Here is an 18,712-nt window from a genome sequence, read left to right on the forward strand (position 1 = left end):
ATGAGCTCTGTCCAAAAGAAGTGAGAGAAGGCTTGGCAAGGCAATTTGTTACTAACAAGGGGGCAGAACTTGTCTAGGCCCAAATGAGAACAGAAAGCTGTAAAACACTGCAGTCAAATGAAAAAGACTAAAAAAATAATTTGATGACCACTTTGCAAAAGATGCTCAAAATGGTAGTATAAGCATCTTCATATACATCAAAAGAAAGAAGGTAGCCACAAATCTAGATTGCTTAATGACAAAACTCTAAAAGGGGTGGTGTCAAGGATGGCAAAGCTAGCACAATGAAGCTCAAAGAGCTGTCTGCTCTAGACTGCGGTTGGGGTGCTGGGGATTCATAACCCCACACCTGCTTCATACAGGGGAGGCCACAGGAACTATATCCACTTGATGTAACTTTATAAGAAATATGAGCCCAAGTAGGGAAGTGAAATACAGGGTGCACAAACCTGTCACCTGGAAGTGGAAGCCAGAAGTGAAGAAGGACCTCAGCTATCAAACTGCAAAACTATGGGTTGCGACACAAAACCAGTCCTTACGGCTGGGAGCCGGCCACCGAAGTACCTCTGCCAGCACAGGGCACGTTGGTGCCCTCTGACAGACCTCTCTCACTGTGAAGCTGAACCATTTGTGGTAAAACTCACTCGGAATAGGGGCTAATGCGGTCAGAGGGGGAAGAATGTACCTTCTGTGAAAGGAAACTGCTCCCTGAGGGTTCGAATAAACACAGACAAAGGGGATACATCTCATGTTTTCCTCCAGCTTCCGTACTCATCTACGCGTGGGTACACTGAGGTTTCTGCCAGGGCATGTGGTGTTGGGCATAGTACGGGTATAAACTGGAACACAGGAGGTTCCATTTAAATATGAGAATAAACTTCTTCACGGTGAGGGTGACAGAGCACTGGAACAGGCTGCCCAGGGGGGTTGTGGAGTCTCTTTCTCTGGAGACATTCAAAACCCACCTGGGCACATTCCTGTGTAGCCTCAATCGAGGTGTTCCTGCTCCGGTGGGGGGACTGGACTCGATGATCTCTCGAGGTTCCTTCCACTCCCCGACATTCTGTGATTCTGTGTGATTCTGTGTTTCCAGCCGTCCCTCCTACACCTGACAGTACATGACTCTCCGGTCCAGCGGGCTACCCCTCGGGAAGAACCTCTCTTCGCTGCACCCACTCCGGGCCCTGTGAGCTCAGCGCGGCCCATGGCACGGCGCCCGCCCCGCCTCGGTGCACGGGAAGGGCGGGAAGGGCCGCAACCCCGCAGCCCAGGCCCCGGAGCCCGCGCGTGTCCCGGCACGGCAGGTGTGCACCCGGGCAGGGGGCGGAGGAGCTCCCGCCTCCGCGCATGCGCGTCGCCGCTGCTGCGGCCGGCATCTCCCCCCTGCGCCTGCGCGTTTCCCTCTTCCCTCAGGCAAGATGGCGGCCGGGAGATCAGTCCGGGGAAGGGAGTGAGGGGGTGGCCAGGGAGCCGGGCTGGCGGGGAGAGGACCCCGGCGCCGCGGCTGAGGTGTGCCTGAGGGAGGTGGCTGCCGGGCAGGGTCTGAGCCTGCGCAGGAGCTGGGGAGGAGGCCGGGACTGCCGGAGCCTGCCGCGGGGATGAGGAGCTGGGGAGACGGGGCAGGGACCGGCCCTCGCCGGTGAGGAGGGGGCTGGCTGTCCCCTATGCGCGCCCAGCGGCTGCCCCTTCACGCCGCCCCGGGGAGGAGGCGCAGCTCGCGGGTCCGCGCCGGTGGCAGCAGCGGCGGGAGGCGGCGGAGGAGTCGCGGCGGCGCAGCCGGGCGGGGAGCGGAAGGCAGACAGGTGAGTGCCTGTCGGCCGGAGCACTGGCCCCAGGGGGACCCGCTCCGCACCGGGCCCTTCGCCCCCAGTTTCTCGGCCAGCACCCGCTAGCGGCCGCCCCGGGCAGGTCTCAGCTCGGCATCTGCCTGGAGAAGGCTTGTGTGCGTTTCTCCCCGAGGGTGCCCGCCCCTCGGCCCTGCCGCCTGGCCCGGGGGCCGCCGCGCCGGGACGAGGCTGAATCCCGTCCGTGCTGCCCCCCACTCGGAAGGAGCCAGGTCTAGTGGGTGTTACTCAAAGACAGTAGTGACGCTTTTTTTTTTTTGTTAAATAGTGTAATACGATTTAATTTAGTGGGTTTGGTCTTCATAATCTGCCAGGAAGCATTCAGGTACTTGATAACTAAAATACCACTGGAATATGAAGACAATAGGGTCAAGGCCTAGGGACTAGGTTTTGGGAAGAGCTCAGCTTCTGTCTTCTATGAAAAGATATTTAAAGGCCAGGTCCTGCAAAGACCTTCTTTCCTAACTGTTGGATGAGTCTTTAACTTCAAATCTCAGTATTAGCAGGGCTTATTTCTTCTGTCATATGCCCTCTCTGACCTCTTGTAATGAGGGGTGGATCCCTCACTGGCCATTCATAGGTTCAGAAGTGATTGAATGTAAAGTAAAAGAATTCAGATTTCTGTAATGTCAGCTTCATTGTGTAACTGCAGAGTAGTGGAGAAGTGAAGATACAAGTGTACTAAACTACAGAACTGACTTGTTGCCTTGCTCCCCCTGCATAATAACTATAGACACTATGATGCTAGTAACCTGTAAAACAGGGAAGGCAAGCCTTTTGGTAAAGCTATGATACAAAATTTTAACTTTCTGAAAAACAAAACAAGGTTTTGCAGAAACTGTTTTGATGTACTTTCTTCTACCAGCTACTGATTGAATAAGAGGAGATTTTTCTATGTAATAGTGTAGAAGCACAGACTTGAAAGTTTTACTTCAGGAGTACTGCTAACATTTTGGTAAGTTAAGGCTGTGGTAAGATTTAAGTAAGATTAGGTCAGTAATTGAAATGTAGAGAAAATGAACCTTTTCCCTATTCAGTTGCTGCAGTCTTTTTTTTTTAAAACCAGGTTTAAAAAAGTTGTATGCCAGATGTATTCATCTGGTCCTGAGCACTCATGAAATAGTAGGCCTAAACTGAATGTTGTAAGATCATTGTTATCCCTCAGCTTCAACTTCCTTGATTTTTTTTTTGCTTGTTTTTGTTTGTTTGTTTGTTTGGTGGGTTTTTTTTGGGTTTTTTGGGTTTTTTTGCCCTTTAGTTTAGTGCAAAGGCTCTTTATAGAATTGTTCTGCCTGGTGAGAAAGACCCTGCAAATACTTGCTCTCCTTGGATGCTCTAGGTTTCAAAAAAATTATTTTAATTATTTGGTAAAAGGTATTTATACTTAGTGGTATAGAGGAAAGGAGGGGAAAGAAAAAAAAAACAAAAACAACACAACAAAAAAAGCCACCACAAACAAAAAACCTGTGGAAATCCAAATGTTGATATAGCCGATGTAATAGTTTTTCATTTTTAAATAATGCAATAGGAAACACTATTGAGCATAACAACATGTCTTACAATGTGTGCTGTTTCCATGCAATGAAATCCATGCTCAAGTGTGTTAAGTTTTGATACCTAGGCATCCGTTGAACAAAATGTTTGTCAAGTAACTAACATCTCAACTATAGTTTCTTTGGAATGTACAATGAATACCATCAACAATGTGCTGTGCCACTGTGGGCAGAAAGTTTCTGATGCTCTCTTTTGGTCTATATTAGTGTTAAACTACTAGCTGTTGGCCCCAATGAACACCTGCATTTTTTTATTTACAATAGTTGTTTTATTGTTGTTAACTTCCTTTATTTGTTTCAAACAGCTCAGTAACAATGAACAGAAATATTTTATGATAGCAAGTTGTTCTGAAATATCATGAGTGGTAAGTGGAAGCATCGTACTGATTTAGGATGGCATGCATCTTGTTTCCCCTTTCAAACTATGCTGTAGAGGTTGTTTCATAGCACTATACAATAGAAATCAATTAGTTCTGTGGCCTTCTCTCATACTATCTGAAACCCTGTGTAAGAATCCTTGTGGGTTTTTTGGTGCATCAAATATTCTCCTTTGAGTTGTCTCAATTTAATTTGGACAGTAGAAAGCAATGCGTCTTTTTCTTTCTTTCGTATTAGGTTACCATGTTTTCACAGGATAATTTTTAGTAACTCATAGGATAGTGATGGAATAAGCAATGGCTTAATGGACTGAAATTAGGTAGCTAACCAGCTTGGTGAATAAAGTATACATACACTGCTAACTTTTCCTTTTTTAATGAGAGTATCAATATTATGAATGTTAAAAAGAAAAAAAAAGTGTATCAAGAGTATGAGCTTAGCTTTTGATTAAGTCTCTACTGTAAGCTTAAAAATGCAGTATGACTGTACTAAATAAGTGAATATGGACTCAGCTGAGAATCTGGTAGTTGTCTTTAAATAGATCTTCTAGTTTGCTGTTCAAGTTCATAGCATTTTCATCATGCATTTATTACCACTATTAGCAAAGCAAACCCACTTTTACTGTTAAGTCTTAACTTTGACTCCTTCAGATTCACATACCCATCTTCTAGTGTTTTGATATTTACTATCCCACACTGTTGGGATTTTGATCGTAATTAACTTAAATTATGACTACAAGTATGACTTCATTAAAATAACCTGTGGTGGTGATTTCAATGGCAAATCATGCTATGCTGTTTTAGAACTTGGGTTGTTGGGTGACTGCCATTCAGTTTTAGTTGAAAATGTGCCTCTTTTTGCATCAGTTGTAGCTGGACGGTAAAGCCACTAGGCAGTAAGCACTTACTCAAAATATTGGAGGTCCATATTTAGCAGGGATGTTATGTTTCAGTAGAGATTATGGGAGGGGTAGGTAGTTGGCAAAAAAGGCTGAAAAAAACAATAGTTGTTTTTGTTATGTCCGTGTGCTACTGTAACAGTATCTCTGATACTGCTTGCTGGTCATGGTCACAAGGCTAGTCTAGTATAGGTGTTAGTATGTAGTGTTAAGTTAATGGTTGGACTCAATGATCCTAAAGGTCTTTTCCAACTAAAATGATGCTGTGATTCTATATGCTAATTTGAATTGACTGCTAAAGATTAATTTGGTTCCATAAGTATGGTCATTTGTGTCTTTAGTAGAGGATAGTTGCTTTCATGTTAGTCATCACTACTGGAAATGAGAAATTTTAAAGCCATGAATGCTTTTTGAGATCAGAGAGAATTCATTTTGCCATTACTTCAATGTGGATTTTCAGAAGATGAGAAATAAAATTCGGTTGACAAGAATATCTTTTGAATTGGTAAATACAGTTGTATTAGAGAGCACAAGTACTTTGACTTCTCTGTGGAAGTGGTAAACTAAAACCCTGAAGTTTGAGGATCAATAACATTTTGAGGTATCTTTCATAAATGTGGTGGTATTCCTTGGGGGTGCACTTTAACCACAAATTGATAGAATATTAATCTCTAATGGAAGAAGAGACCTCACTCACATAGACTTTATAGTTCAAAATAAAAATAATTTAGGCTTGTGTGAAATAGTAAAGTGATACCTCTCTTAATGTTGTGATTTTTTGGGGAATACATGAACTTTTTTTTTCTTATCCTGTAATAGAACTCTGGTAACACAGTAATGCATCACTTAACTTATTCTTTGAGTGAAAATTGTTTATTTTTTCTGGAAATTAGATAACAATTAAAAGCTTCCTTATTTGTGCAGTTAATGGTATGAGTGTTGATTGCTTTAAATAGATTCTGAAACATGTTGAGTTTCACAGAACTGAATTTGGCTGTTACTAGATTGGCCTTTTTGTAGTAACTGGCATGGGGAGGGAACTGAAAGGAAACTAGGACTTCTCATTGTTGTATGACAAGAGTGCAAAGAAATCATGAAAGCATAAATTGTGTGAGTTGGCTCTCCCTTTATTGATGGAAAAACGTTCTCAGGATCACATGAGCTTTTTCTCCTCTCGGAAGCCCTGCTATGGAGATCCCACATTGCTGCTGTTCTTCTATTTAAATAACTTCAGCTAAGAATCTCTTTAGAACTGAGCAATAATTTTTCTTATATAATAGTATTAAAAATCCAATATAACACACAAACTTTATACAGCTATTAAGTTACATTACTCAAATATGCCTACTTCATCACACTGTTCTTTTACTTCAAGCTACTTGAGTAATATATTGGATTTTATGACTTGGATGTGCTTTGCTTCTATTTCTTGGAGTAAGATTTTTTATTTTTTATTTTTTTTTTTTTTTTTTACATACTATAAGTTGAAATTCAGTTGATCAATTAGAAGCATTTCCCTCAAGCCCCCTCTGGCTTGTTTTGTTACGGGCTCTACTGGAGTTTTTGTTTGAGTTGCAAACTCCCTGTTTAGGTATTGGGATGACTTCTGTATTACAAAATTATTTGAATGCCTGAGTAAGCATGTCAGAATAGAACTTACAGCTGTCACTGTATATACTAAAGAGGATTCCTGCTCCTTTTTTTAGTTTGTCTCCTGATGTATGATTAGTTTGGTTTTGGGGTTTATTTTTGTTGTGTTGTTTGTTTGTTTTGTTATACAGGAGTATTTTTTGTAACTGATTTTTGGGAATACAGAAATGTAAGTATTCGTTTTAATAAAATATGAGGTAGACTGAGGCTCTGGTTATATGAGTAAGAAACTAGGTTCAAACATGGTGATGAAAATCAAAAGTACTGTAATACTAAATGTATCTCAGTAGCTGTAGTGGAAGTTACTCATCAGATTGTCTTTGCAAGATTTTTTTGTGACAAAGGTCCTGGCAATATCTTTGGTCACAGACTTTATTTTCAGCAGAACAGATCTGAATCCATGTTGCTACTTGTGTTGTCCTTGGAGAAGGAGAGTAATCTTCAGATACAGGAGCAAAGTGTTACTACATCAGAATTATTACAAAGAGTTTGTCCAACCTAGTAGTTTTGTGGAATGTGGCTTTGGGGTATAATTGTTTCCTAGAAATTGAGAGGTATTAATAAAAATGAAGAAATATGGCACGTAGTGTGCAGAGATTTTTTTGGTGTTGTGAAGGGTGATTCTTGTTTTGAGGTTTTATAGTTAATAGTTTTTCATAAACAGTCTTTGTAATAAATTTGTGGCCTTCTCTGCTGGGATAGAGTTGACAGAGTTCTTCCTTCTCTACAAGTCCATCTTTATAGTGATGGTTCTCCTACTTGTTATGGGTCGCTGTTACTGTTCTGTGGTTGTAAAGTCCTTGCTCACAATGTCTTATCTTGCAGCTGGTCTCAGAAACTGTTGATAGCCAAGCTTGTCAAGTTTGATGAGAGTAATGCTGCTTTTCATGCCAGTTGTGCTTGGATTTGGGGGACAATATGAGAAAAGGTATTGATAGTAGACAAGTAGTTCTATGTTGTTACTAAGAGAAACAAAGGAGTGTGCTGCAGAGCAAAGTAAAATCGAGGTGAGTATATAGTTGTAGCTGTGTTTTAGTGCTTTTGGTTTGGGAAGGAGCAGCGGAAGGTTTAGTTATTCCTTGCAGCATATGTATATGGGTTCTTTGTTAAGGAATAGGATATTCATATTTCATAGATTGTATGTACCATTTTTAATGTGCAAACTACTTCCATGCTAAACATACATTCCAGGAGTCCTGTTGTGTAGTTGACATTCGTGTAGCTTTCTTTGAATATGTTTGAGAGCATATGAAGGATGTTGTGGGAAATAAATTTACCACGTTCATATGTAGTTAGCGGCACTGGAATTTAGTAGTTCAGAGATTAGACTCAGTTTCCAAGTTTTTTAGAAGTGTTATTTCAGATATGGTAACAGTACTGTTGTGGAATGTACTAACTCTAGGAATTAAATTTTTCATGAGACTGTGGTGTAAGAATTTGAGCAGAATTTGTTAATGTTCTACAAGCATTTGTTCTACCTGTTACCCTAAGAGATGCTTTAATGATCAAGGCTTCTAGCAGTGTGATTTAACAAGAGCTCTTATTTTTATTTGAATGATAATGAAAACAGTGAAGTATTCAATTGTCATTAATAATTGAAACATAAAATGTTTCTATATTAAAAAAAATCTGGAGTAAAAGAAAAGCATACTTTATCTTTGTTTTACTTCAATAATGTAATCCATTGCTTGTTTACTTGAAGTATCAAAAGAGGATGTTAGTGCAACAGTTTGTTTTTAACTGCAACAGTGTTGTCACTTCGGCCAGCAACAGTTAACCTCCATTGCTTTGTGTGTATGACAACCTTTGGAATAGGTTAAGATTCATCAAACTGTTTTGAAAATGGATCAAAATAGTTTGATTAAACTGAAGTTCAAAACCTTACAAAGTTGTATCTTGTGTGTACAGTGTCTGAATAAAAATACTGAGTTCCTCTGCTGTTTTTCTTTGACAGAAGTAATAATAGTGCTGTCTTTACAGATCTAAATTCAGATGTCAGTCTTGCAAAGAACTTGCAGTTTGCCTTGGGTTGCTGACATCTTAGTGTAGTACTGCTGTTGTCTATTTGTCTTCATTTGTGCTACTCAAAAAAAAAAATCTTTTTATGGTTACTTGTTCTCCAAACACCATCCTAATATTGGATGTGTTTTGAAAATAAAATTGAAAGTATTTTTTCTTGTTGCAAAGTCTTTTGGTACTCATATTGGTCTTGATGGTTGGTCATGTTGGTCCTTACTATCCAGTAAAAATGAAATGCACTGTAGTTAAACTTTGGAATTCTAGAAGCTTTTCTTTAAGCCCAACAATTTAGCATGTCTTAATTTGAACTTTTTTGTGCAGTTAAATGCTAACTTCTAGGTCCGAAAGCTTTGAAACTTTGTCAGAAGTCTGCGTAATGCCTTGTGAGGGTCTAAGGAAGTGAGTGACCTTCACGCTAGTCTTGCCTATTCAGTAAAAAATACCTTTCCTGTAGCCTGGTTTGAAATTTTAGTATCATGTTGCAACCTGCTTATTTTGGTGAAATGCTTGGCCACTTTATCATTTTGCTCTTCAGTAAAAGCCTCAGATAGGTAGGCACTTCATTTTCACGACAAAGAGAAACAGGCTTCCATTCTGAAAGAGAAGTTTGTGTTTTACCCATCTTGTTCTAATGTACTTCCAGTGCCCATGATGCTTGCCCCGAGGAAGTAGTGTCTCTCTTCCTCATGTTTAGAATAGAAAATTCCCATTTATGATGTGCAAAGCATCAATGGCTAAGTAGCTGTGATTCTTCTACTCTGTGGTGTGGTTTGGTTTTGTTGTTGTGGGTTTGTTGTTGTTTGGTTTGGTTGTTTTTTGGGTTTTTTTGGTGTGTGTTTTGAGGGTTTTTGTTTGTGTTGTTTTACTTTAGGTATTTGAATTTAACATTCCACTGTCACTTCCTGCCCTGAGGTATGAGTTGGGGGGAGAAGTGACTCAGGTTCCTGGATCCTCTTGGTTGGGAAACAGTACACACAGTACTTAAGGTCCACAAACAAAAGGCTTTTATTTTGCAGCTTGGCCCAAATGGTATATGATTTGGTGGCAGAAGGGTTTACGTTATTGTAGGTTCAACTGGTAAACATTAAAAGTTTTTGGCACATGTGGGGCTCTAAATCTTATGTCACTATGTTACTTACAAAAAGGAAAGCAAAAAAAAAAAAACAAAGGTAGAAGTATGGGAAAGAAAGAAAAGAGAGAAATATTTCACCATCCTTATGGCTCCTCTTTATGTGTGATGGAGTTCACAGGCTTGGATCCAGTGATGTGCAGTGTCCTCTGGTGTCTTCCTCAGTTCATGTGATGAGATCGGTGAGCAGAATGATACTCAGGATGCTGGGTGGGCACTGCCAGTGCTTGCACAAGGTGGGCCTTTAGAGCCCTCTGGGCTTGCCTGCTTGTGTAATTTTTGGTTGTGTTTTGTGGAGGTGTTATTGTGAAAGATGGAAAAGTCGGGGGGGGGGTTGTGATTGCAAAAGATTGACAAGTCTTGGGAGTCTTGGGCCATCTTGAAGGGTCTCAGCTTTTGCCTTCGTGCCGTGCTGGGCATATCAGAAGGTGGAGATACATGCCCTTCAGTATGTACCCCACCTCCTACTGTCAGCCTGCCAGCCTGGTCCTTGTCTGTGGCTCATTAGCTTGTTGTTGATATGTAAATCACAGTTCACCTTATACTGAATATATCTCCTGTGGCTGGATGAACTGGTTTTGCCACAATGTTTGAACCATTATCCTTATCAGACTCTGACATCCACAAAGGAAACACTGCCTTGAATAATGTGATTTCTGGAGTTAAATACCTGCCTTGTCTCACTGACATTGTTTGCAACAACTTCCGTATCTTCTGCTCAGAAAGTTCTACATTCAAGATATCTAACCTTTCTAAGCTATTTTCTACAAAACTTGTGATCCATGAGCTCATATAAGGTCTCCTTGGTTACTGTATTAATTAAAGACTTCCATGTGGAATGAAGTTTGGGTAAAATTTTTGGCTGTCAGCAGGTGCAATAGACTAGGATCTAGACCAACCAAAAAAAAAAGGCAGATTATGTCAGAATTTACTTATTTACTCACTCGTGACATCAAAAGTCTCCTTAGCAGTTCTGGAGGAAAAGCTTCTGTGCCAGTAACCCTGACACTAGAATTGGCATCTATTCGTGCTGAAGACAGTGTCAGCAGGCAGTGCTGAGATACGTGAGATTCTGAGGTTAGCAGAATCTAATATATGACCACATTCCTTCCATATTGTTCATTTTTAACACAATGCTAAATTGATTTTTTTTGTAGCTTTGTAATTTTGTTTACGGATTTTATCCTACCAGGATAAAGCACTACTCTGAATACTTCTCAGTTCCCTTATGAATCTATTTCTTTAATCTTGCTTGATACCAGGCTTCCTGCTCCTGTCTGTTTCAGCAGAATGACTCTGTTGGGATTTTGTTCCCTGGTATACAAATTGTTCAACTACAAGACTTTCATTGTATAAGACTCTAATTTTAGCCTGCTCTAGTGGGGTGGTGACTCAAACTTCTGTAAAATCCCTATTTCCACAAAAGCAGGAAAAAAAAACCGGAGAGTTCATGACTTTTTGTTTAGCAATTTTCTACATTTTGTATTTTGGTTTTATTTCAGTAGAAACTACAGAACTAAATTAGAAATACAAGCTGAAAACATGCTTTAGCTAATGCAATTTGTATTCTTTGGTACCAAATATAGCTTATTTGTTTACATGTATTGTTATATATGTTCATGAGTTTTAAAAAGTTCTGTAAACTGATTATGGTTCAGAGCAGAAATGCCAACTAGAATAATGGTACTTAATTCACATGTGTAAGTCTCTAAATATGGTTCAGAATGAGCTCCAGAAAGTTTTAAAATCAAGATTCAGCTTGGAGTCAGTAAAACTGTTTTAATTCAATCAGATCTTGTTGTGGGTGGTAGTTTTTGTTTTTTTGTTTGTTTGTGTGTGGGAGGAGGAGTTGGGTGGAGGTTTTTTTTGTTTGTGTTTGTTTTTTTCCTCACTTGGATGTCATAAGTATGCCCAGGCTACCAGGAAGCACAGAGTATGCCTCGATACCAGCTCATACACAAGTGTGTTTATTATATTTTTGTCTTAGAATGTTCTTGTTAGTTTAATGTGTGTACATTGTAAATCTATGTCCTTACATTCATTTCAGCTCACTCCCCTGTTGCATTAATGCATGCCAGTGCAATCAAGTAGCCAGAATATTATAAGACTTCTTGTTAGTTAATATAAGGCTAATGGGATGTTTCAATTGGCATGGAATTAGGTCTCTAACAAAAGGTTTAGATGCCAGTCCAAGTGATGGCTTGCTAATTAAATGTCTAAATGTCATTGTTAAGACCTTGAGAACTAGACTTGATTCATAAAGCTTTTTCCAAAAATGTTTCAAGTGCTGGAAGCTGAAAAGAATGAAATGAATGGAGAAAGAGAGCTTGTCTGTCTGAAACCAGTAGATTTGTGTCTTGCTTTATTTGCATCTCTCTCAATTTTACTTGTAAGCAAGATGTTCAGGGTTTTGTTTATTTGTTTGGGCTTTTTTCTTTTTTTTAAAATTTTTTTATTTAGCAAGTGAAATAGTGCCTTGAATGATGTAAAGGTACTGAAGAGTCCATGTGACAATCTAGTTTGCATGCAACAAGGAAGACCTGAAACTAATTGTAAGGACAAAGCCTAGTTGTAATTCCCTGTTTTGTATTTTAGAAGTCTTAAATGGGTTAGCAAGTTTTCACTTGTTCAGAGAATAAGAGGAAATGTCTACCTTCAACATACTGAGGTTACCATGGCTAAATTTTATATTTACTGTCTGCCAGTGTATTAATTCTTGCCTTTCAAGTCACCTGCTCTGAGTAGAGGTAGTGTAGGAATGTACAAATTTGTTACTTAATCGGTGTTTATTGCTTGAAGATTTTTCTAATTTGTGGCATACAAGTGATGAGGTTCTTTACAAAGCCAGGTAATTGTTCTCATGGACGGTTTGCCATCTAGTTTAGTGTTTGAAGGAGAATTATCTATTTTTATTCAGTTCGTATTCTTTTAAGTTTATTGCATCACTTGTAAACATGGATGTGTAGTGCTTTTCATCATTCTTGTCTCTGTTCTGCATTTCCCAAGTTGTTATGTAATTATATTGCAGGAGTCTCCAGGAGCCATGCAAGCATTAAAATTACTTTGTGTTGGGCAAAGCTCAAATCCGTAAAAAGACACAATTCCTGTACTGAAGCAATTACATTTTCCAGTGAAGTTGTGCTATACAGCTGTTCACAGAAGTGCGTGGACTTGATGCACTAGCCATGCTCCATCACATGGCTGAAGCACAGGTGTACTCTTTATGTGGTGGGTGCATATCTGGGCGCACAAGAACAGTTCCAATCAAGTCACTCATCCAGATGACTTCAGTCACAGGCATGTGTGATCACATGGCCAGTGAGTGCCATGGTGTGAATGTTGTATGAAATTTCCAAGTGCTAAGACATGCCTGGTCACAAGACAAGGCAAAAAATTCAAGGGAAGTGGAAGAAGTAAGAAGTGAGAATGGGCAACAATTAATCCATAATCTTAAATAAAAGAATTTTGATTGCTGCCAATTGTGTTTCTGGAGAAGGACTTTGGTTTTCTGTTTGTGTGACAGAAGGGATTTTGCCAATGACATGGAATCTCTCATATTGTTTCTTACTTGTTAGAACAAGTAATGCCTGCTGTAAAGATTTCTTTCTCTTGCCACCTGGGGTAATTAGCTTGCAAAATTAACCCCTTCAGTGTTGTGAGAAATGCTCGGAATTCTTGAGATCCTGACTTAGCTTGATTTGCAGGCACTAAATTTGCCCACAAGACTACGTTATTTGGAATTTTTGTTTATGTAGAAAAAAAGTCTTATGTTTGCCAGAGTTTCTTCAGGATGACTCCATTCCAGGCAAACTTGAAACTTGAATACTTTGAGTTTTAACATTAGAATAATAGAAAATATTTCTAGTAAGGGATTCAATACTTGTTTAAAAATATAAACATTTATAACAGAGTAATGGATCAATAAAATGCAAATCCATGCTGAGGAGGAAGATCTGTGTCAAATATGTTTTTTCTTAAATCTTAGTTAGGGCTGGTATTCTAGCTGACTTGCCTTGGGGATCTTTGAAAATACATCTCTTCATTTAAGATTGAAATATTTGGGTTATGTGTTAGGAGAAAAAAAATAAATTATTCTAGTACGCTTAGCAATGGAGAACTTTTCTAAACGTGGTTGTGATTATTTAAAATTTTCACTTCACATGTCTGTAGGGATTACAATCTGAGATGCAAAATATATCTGTAATCAGTAAAATGTTTTTCCTTATCTCTAGCCTGAGTGTTTCAAGAGTTGCAATGTTGTACACTTTAATCATGCAATTGTATCTTACAGTTCTAATATTTAATTCATGCAATTAGTTGAGTAGCTGGTGGCCCTGAATCCAAGCTGTGGAAGCAAAGATGGTACTCAAATATACACTCTATTTAGACCAAGGAATTTAAAAACACTCCCGGCTTCTCAGTTTTTGACAAACCTAGGTGCATTTTTCTTCTTTATTACTCCACTGATGCTTTATTTGTTCTGGGCATGGCTATCAGCCCTTCTTCAATTGCTTTCCTGAAGTAATTTTGGTAGTGGTAAATTTTTAGTAGTAGCTGTCTCAGATGCTGGTTTTGTTAGTTTGAAGTTGCCTGTTGATTTCCAAGATAAAGAATGGCACAAAGAAAGGCCAGATCTGTGTGACTTCTAAAAGTGTGGATCACAGTTGCTACATGGTTGCTACATGTGTGGAGCTTGGTATTCGAAGCAGCTTGCCTAGAGATGAAATGAATATTTCAATTTTGCATTCCTCTTCTAATGAGCAGGTAGATCAATTTCAATAGGTATTCATGCTGCTTGAATACTGGATAGGGCTGCTTATACTTGAATTTTGTTCCTTACTGACTGTTCAGTAAGCTGAACCTTTATTATTAGGAGAAAATATCCTAAGATATTATGGACTCCTCAGATTGTTACGAAAACAATCCCCACCACAATGGAAGCAAAATGTCTTTTTTTCAACTTCACTAGTGTTACAGAAATTAGAATTTGAAGATGCAGTTCATCCAAAACCCAAAAAGAAAAACATAATTCCTAGCACCCACCCCACCAATATCATAAACCCTCATATTTTGAAATGGGGCGTTGGATTTTTAATTTTCAGTAAACCCACTAAACTGTGTGCCAAAAGACAAGGGAGTAAAAATTTTAGTATGCCACTAATGCCTATAGGCATGTGTAACAGCAAATTCCCTAAGGGAGTGAGATCCAGATCATCCAAGGAAGCATTTTTATGGTCAATAAATAAGCTGAAGTGAGCAACAATGTTTCCAAAACAAAAGCTAACCCAAAAATCTAAAATGAATCATTATGCTTGATGATTAACTTGTCTGTGAGCAGGAAAACTGCATGCTGGCCAGGTGTCTTGTCTGTGGGGGCTGTGCTACCTGAGAGCACAAGTCCATTCTGCATGAATGCTGCCTCTCACAGCAGTTCACCTCTGCATACACAGAAATCAGTTAATGATGAGAATTCTGTATTGGTCCTGAGAGATCTTACATTATGGTCTAATCCTAGCCAGCAACTAGGACTGCGCAGCTGCTCACTTCCCCCTGTCCCTCAAGTGGAATGGGGGAGAGAATTGGAAAGGGGAACAAATGCACAAAAAACCTTGTGGGTTGAGATTAGAACAGTTCAATGGGATAGAACATGAAGAGAAAATAATAATAAAAATTATAGTAGAATATATAAAACAAGTCATACATAATGGAATTGCTCACCATCTGAGGCCCAATAGCATGTTCATTTGTTCCCAAACAACCAATATTTGCCCCCTTGCTGACTCCAGTTTATGTAGTGAGCATGATGTCATATGGTAAGGAATACCCCTTTGGCCAGCTTGGGTCAGCTGTCCTAGTTTTGTTCCCTCCCAGCTTCTTGGGTACCTGTCAGAGCATGGGAAGCTGAAAAGTCCTTTACTACCTGCCAATAAGCAAAACATCAGTGTGTTATCAACATTCTCCTCACTAAATCCAAAACACAGTACTATAGTAGCTACTAGGAGGAAAACTAACTTTGTCCCAGCTGAAACCAGGACACCTTGGCAAGCAATCAGCTAAATCTTGGTTGTGTGAGACTGGATAATAATTGTTGCAACACATCATGAGTATATGCACATTGTAAGGGATTAAATTCTTGCAGGATTAAATAAATTGTGAACTTCAAAGCCCAGAGTGGATCCCTGCATTGTTCAGTGTGAATCTTATATTAGAAGCTGCAGAACACTAAAAATCAGTATTTCCTAATGGAATATCTTGTCTCACCTTGTGGGGTCAGCTCCTACTGAGCTTTTGTAATTTTATTAACCATTCCACTGTTAGGAAATTAAGTTCCAGTTTGTCTAATTTCCAGCTAATGGATCTCTTTAAACTTGTGACAAACTTGGAAATATTTTCAGTATACAGTAATAAAAAGCAGCCTACTTTTTGCTAAATCAGCTAAATTGTATTCCTTAAACAATACAGCATAAAACTTTTAAAATGAAATTATACATTTTTGTGGTCCTTTTTTGAATTTCTTAGTAATTAGTGTTATGTACTGAAATGTGGATTTTTTTTTTAAATTAGATTTCTGAGGAAGATATATTTATCCTCAGATTTCTTGTCAACCCTTTGTCTTATAAAGGACAGTTTTTCTAGATCTACTTGATATGGTTGTCATGTTCTAGCTGAGAGCTCAGAGACTCAGGCTTAAATTTAAGTGTTTAAAGACTATAATTATGGTGAGAGAACTCACAGCCACGACTGAGCAAGATCTTTGTGTTTCTAGACCTTGTCAAAGCTGTTCTTAGTGCAGTGGGCTTTCAGAAACTTGCCTAGAGCTGGAACTTTTTGTTTGTTTGTTCTGTTTTGTTAGCATACTTGGAGAATGGTGATGTTTAACATACCTTTTTGTAAAAGGTCTTTGCTTACAGGATTCCACAAAAATTGACCTTCCCTCCTTTTTGATACCCTGCACCAAAAAAAAACCCAAACGAACAAAAAAAAAAAAACCCAAAAACGTTGATGACCTCTAGGTAAATAAATTTTTAACTGATTTATTACTACTAAAATGTCAGAATGCTTACAATAAATCAGTTCTTGCATTAGCAACATTGGTTCAAACCAAACAAAGGGAATAGTGAAAAGAAGATGATGAGAAAAAAGGTAATATTCCACTGAAGTGATAGAGCTTCCATTTATCAGAGTGATGTGGAGTTCTGGGATGTTCCTGGATTCACTGTAAAACATGTATAACCATGTAGCATCCAATTTTTTTAGCAGTGACCTTTGTCAACTGCAGTGTAACAAGAAACTGAATCTGATCATCCATTTATGTGTGCAGTCATCCATTTGTCACCTACAGATGCTAATACTGCAACTTCTTATGTCTGATACTGAATATTAAGAAGCAGCAAAATAGGACTTTTTCTCGTAACTCAGGCCACTGTACGTATTCTAGGTATGTGCTCAGTTTTTTCTACTGGTAATGATACTTAACCAGTTTCTGAGCAGCGGATGGATGTGCAGCCCTGGGTAGATCAGTATGTTAGAGTCAAGACCTGTGCGACAGCTTAGGACAAAGTATTCTGAGACAAAGTGCTTTGGTTACAAAAGGTAGCTCTAATGGAGATAAGGCAGGTCCAGAGCCTGGCACTCTCCAAGAAGCATCAAATTCTTGAACTTTCTTTAAAAATCTAATGTTTTTTCTACTCCATGGCGCAGATGAGGAAAAATAAGAGAAATTTCTATTAATGAACGAAGGTCACTACGAAGAGCTTTTCATCTGAAAAAAAATCCCCAGACAATCCCTGTGGTATGCTAGACAAGGGCTTTTATGTGGAAGATACCCAGCACTGCAGATGTTCAGCTTCCAGAATTAAGGATGGGTTAGAAGGTACAATTACAGGTTTTCAAAAGTGCTGAATAAGCCTTTAGTTTGTGGGAGGTTTGGAATAAGTGGGGAGGCACATGCGTGAACCAGTGGAGTAAACTAAACTACACTTGAAAGTCAGCTCTTTAGTTTACCTGGTCAGCGTGAGCTTGCTTTCTGCACATTTACAGACAAGTTTTCTAGCTCACACATTTAAAGTCACCTTTCCCAGTTTCTGTAGAAGTCCATCTCTTCAGTGGATTGAATAAGCATCATCCATTTATGTTTTCCGCCTTTTTGGATAGGATTGTTTTTCCATTTAAAAACCAGAAATCTGTGTGAAAATTAATGCACAATTTTAATGTTGGGTAAGATGAAGCCCTCTGCAGTTAACTGCAGAAAGCAAGAGCTGATGCAGGTATGTACTGAACTTATATTGCCTTTCATCTGAGGTACTGCACAACATTGCTCTGACTTGCTGCCTCCTGATGGCCTACACGTGACCCTAAGATTAACTAACAACTGTGATATTTGATCCGAAACATTTCTAATAAAGACTTGTACCCTAGAGTCCATTAGAAATGAGGCCTAACAACTGTCATGCTTTGCCATAGTATTAAGGGGGAGTGGAAAACATAAATAAAAAGAAGGCTGAAAATATAATATGCACCTGAAACACAAGCCTGAAAGATCTGCAGGAGAGGCAACAGAGCGATTCAATACTTGGGATACTCTGATGTTCTTTAATTTAGAGGATGAGGAAACCATAGGTAATGGGTAATGTGACACATCAGGTGGATTTTATTATATAGCTGAGATAGAAGAATGGGTGAATAGATGGTAAAGTTTACTAGATTAATGGTTTGCTATACAAACTCCTTTTTTTTTACTGTTGAACTGGTTTTACGATATGTGACTAATATTACAGATTGGGCCATGGCTCCATACTAGATCTAACAGATGTGAGGAAGGAAGCAGTCTTTCTCCTTGAATCTTGATTTATTTAAGTTCCAGCAAGAAACCTACATGCAGATGGAAAACTTTAGTGAGAGGAAAGAAAGGATGAGTGGGAGATGCCCCAGAGAGCACAGTACTTCTGGACAAAACAAAGGAATTGGCAAACAGTAGAAAGCATTAGATAGTAAATGATTTAAAGAGCGGGTGATGGCTTTCCGTACCTCTGACTTATTTATGAAATAATTAAACAGCACGCATTTTTCTGCTTTTCTCATTTAGCTTATATTACGTGACTTTCCAGTAGTTAATTGACTCCTGTGAAAGACAGACCTTTTAATTACTTGTGGAAAAATCTTCTCAAGTTCAGGAACTTATGGCACAGTCTTTGGGGGAGGGGGGCTTTGATGGCAAGTGGAATGGAATTTTAGCACATCA

General features: G+C 39.1%; 1 protein-coding gene across 1 annotated transcript in view; it reads left to right on the plus strand.

The window, feature by feature from the left end:
* Positions 1 to 1,451: 1,451 nt before the first annotated feature.
* APC (APC regulator of WNT signaling pathway) overlaps positions 1,452 to 18,712 on the plus strand; it is a 96,805-nt gene continuing 79,544 nt past the window's right edge. Inside the window, exon 1 of the mRNA XM_080362315.1 lies at positions 1,452 to 1,802. The gene's annotated coding sequence lies outside the window, so the exon portion shown is untranslated. The remainder of the gene's footprint in view (positions 1,803 to 18,712) is intronic.

The sequence above is a fragment of the Nesoenas mayeri genome (genome assembly GCF_963082525.1).
Source record: "Nesoenas mayeri genome assembly, chromosome: Z".
In the NCBI taxonomy this organism is placed as follows: Eukaryota; Metazoa; Chordata; class Aves; order Columbiformes; family Columbidae; genus Nesoenas; species Nesoenas mayeri.